Genomic DNA, 2,852 nt, shown 5'->3' with positions numbered 1-2,852 from the left:
CTGTGTCTTGTCATAACTTGCTCTTTGTAATGAACGAGGCTCCCTGGTGACTGAGGTGGTATGTCATCAACACAGCCTGTAAGATAACATGGCTGCTGTCAGTAAGGATATTTACACTGGCAATGTCTGCTAGGTACTTCAGAGTTCAATATAAAGGCAAAATGGTGGAGAAATAAACGAAAAGCCAAAAAGAAGAAACATGTGTGCAACTCAGCTTGAAATTTCATTGGTAAGATACAGATACATTCAAGAACTTCTAAAGCCATAATAAGATTTTCTGCAAGAGCCACTACTGCTAAATGAGATGGACAGCGAAGGAGACACAGGGTGTGAAGGAGAATGGCGGGGAGTGGCAAGTTCAGTCTGAAAGGGTTAATCCACTTCACACAGGGGTTGGTAACAGGCAATTTGAATACTCACAAAACCGGAGCCTGGTGGAGCTGGTTAAGTTGGGTTTCATTTTCCCCCTCCTGTGAGAGGAGTATTGTATGCCTCACGGAACTTGAAACCACAATTTGGGGAGATTAGGGAGAAAGGGGAAAAGGACGCATAAAGAGATTTAGCAAGAGGGGTCCACCGGCCTGTGGAGGTGGTGATTATCCAGGTTCAGAAGCTGCAGGAGAATGAAGAAGGCTCAAAGTCAAGGACAATGCTCGGGCAGGGAAACAGAAGGAAGTTCTGAGGCTGGAAGGAGAGATATTTTAGAATGCACTGTACCTTTTAGTTGGTTAATGGAAGGCAATTGATTAGGAAGGCACAGGCTTTGTTAGGAGCTGTCAGGTTGTTAAGAGACAAACACCAAACCTCAGATGATCTAGGATAAAAGCAAATACTCACTCAGAGAGGACCACGAAGGGCAGGCACACTTTTCACTTTGTTCTTTCTAGTGCAATGTACGTGCAGCAAGCATCAGACATTCCTTGCTTATTGGTTTGGAAAGTCCTGTTAAGAATCCAGATTTTCTGCATCGTTCAGCCATGAATGGGAATTGATTCGGCCAATTACAACATCCCTTCCTGCTACAGAGTAATGTCAGGAACACGATTGATCTGAAGCCATTGTTCCCGAGAGGGCACAGACCCACATTTGTGCAGCTGAAAAAGGTCAGTCCAACTCCAGAGAGAAGCTGCTCACCTTTACATGGGTTACAGATTGGACCCCTTCCATTCCGAAACTGAAATACTGTCAGAACAGCAAGGAGCTGGGCAGATTTGAGACATGATACCAGGCATGAGGTGTGTGAGCCCTGCACCAGCTGTGTGAGTGGATGGTGTGGAAGAGGTTTAAACCCAGGGGAATGGCGGAGGAGATTGAAAGTAGATTGCACCTGGCAAGCTGTGGCTTCCGAATAGCTTGTCTTAAACATTGCACATGGTGTGAGCCGTGCACTTGAACGTTTCCTTCCAGTTTCCTTAACGTGAAGCAGCACAGAGGCCAACATTATGTGTGTATTGGATTCGATGGCCACTGCCATCACGTAATTTATTGAATACCAGAAAGCCCTTTGCTTGCCTAAAAGAGAGTATGCCTTTAGGAATGGTTGTTTTGTTTGTTGAAAGTGTTTTTTTGGTTAAATGTAACAGGCAATTTGAATACTCACAAAATACTCCTCATCAAGGCTTAATCCTTCAAGCCATAGCTATTTACTTAACACTTCAAATCTTAAGCCAGTTCTAAGAGAAGAGCTGGGTAAAGCAGAAGGGGCCACCACCAGCAGGTGGAGGTGACCAGAGGGATGCAGAGGGTGAAGTGGGAGGGCCTAGAGCAGCTGTGGACAAACTATGGCCCGCGGGCCAGATCCGGCCCATTTGAAATAAATAAAACTAAAAAAAAAAAGACTGTACCCTCTTATGTAATGATGTTTACTTTGAATTTATATTAGTTCACACAAACACTCCATCCATGCTTTTGTTCAGGCCCTCCGGTCCAGTTTAAGAACCCATTGTGACCCTCGAGTCAAAAAGTTTGCCCACCCCTGGCCTAGAGCAAAACCTCCCCGGGGCCCTGTTGACACTGCTTCAACACGTGGATCAAGCTGCAATAGTAGTCCCAAGCTCCAGACTCCAACTTCATGGTATCCTAGGGATTGGCAGGCATCTGGCAACCAATCAAATACCTGAAGCCAGAAAACAAGTCATTCTGGATTTTTCCAGAATCCTTACATTCCACTGATCACCAAATCCTGTCATTTATTCCCCCTGTGAATTCTCTCTCTGGTGGCTGGACTGTAACCATTCCCTCCTTCCTTTCTCATCACCACCAGCTGAGTTGATACTTTCTGTCTCCCTTGCTAGATCATAGCAGTAATCCCCAGACTGTTCTCCAGTTCCACTCATGGATTGTCCCATCTCACCTGAATGAGAACTCCTCTGGGGCCAGAACTTGGACATTTGCCTTTACACCTGTATTCTCAGCTCCTAAAACAATGTTGGGCGCACAGTAGGTACTCAGTAAATGTTTTTGTTGAATGATTCACCACCCATGTTTGTATTCCACACCACAGCCTCGGTCATGCCTTCTCTTGTTCCAAAATCTCCCTTTCATCTGAAGAGTAATATACAAATTTCTGAATAAAATTATTTGTAAAATTACCCCAAACCATCTTTTTCTAACTTCGTATTCTACAACTATTAAAGTCTTGTATATAGCTAGGCTCTCGACATCCTACAGCTGATTATTTTTATCACCTCTGAGCTTTGGTGGTTTTTGTTCTGTCCAGAATGCCCCCTTACCTGACACGTCACCTCTCCATCCATAGACTTCTTCCACCATCCTAAACTGTCTACAACAAGGCATCCATGCTAGTCTAGTTCAGCAATGTACTTCCATGTGTGAAAAATATTAGATCCTTA

The sequence above is a fragment of the Myotis davidii genome, unplaced genomic scaffold, assembly GCF_000327345.1.
Source record: "Myotis davidii unplaced genomic scaffold, ASM32734v1 scaffold59, whole genome shotgun sequence".
NCBI classification, from domain to species: domain Eukaryota; kingdom Metazoa; phylum Chordata; class Mammalia; order Chiroptera; family Vespertilionidae; genus Myotis; species Myotis davidii.
This window is presented reverse-complemented; position numbering follows the sequence as displayed.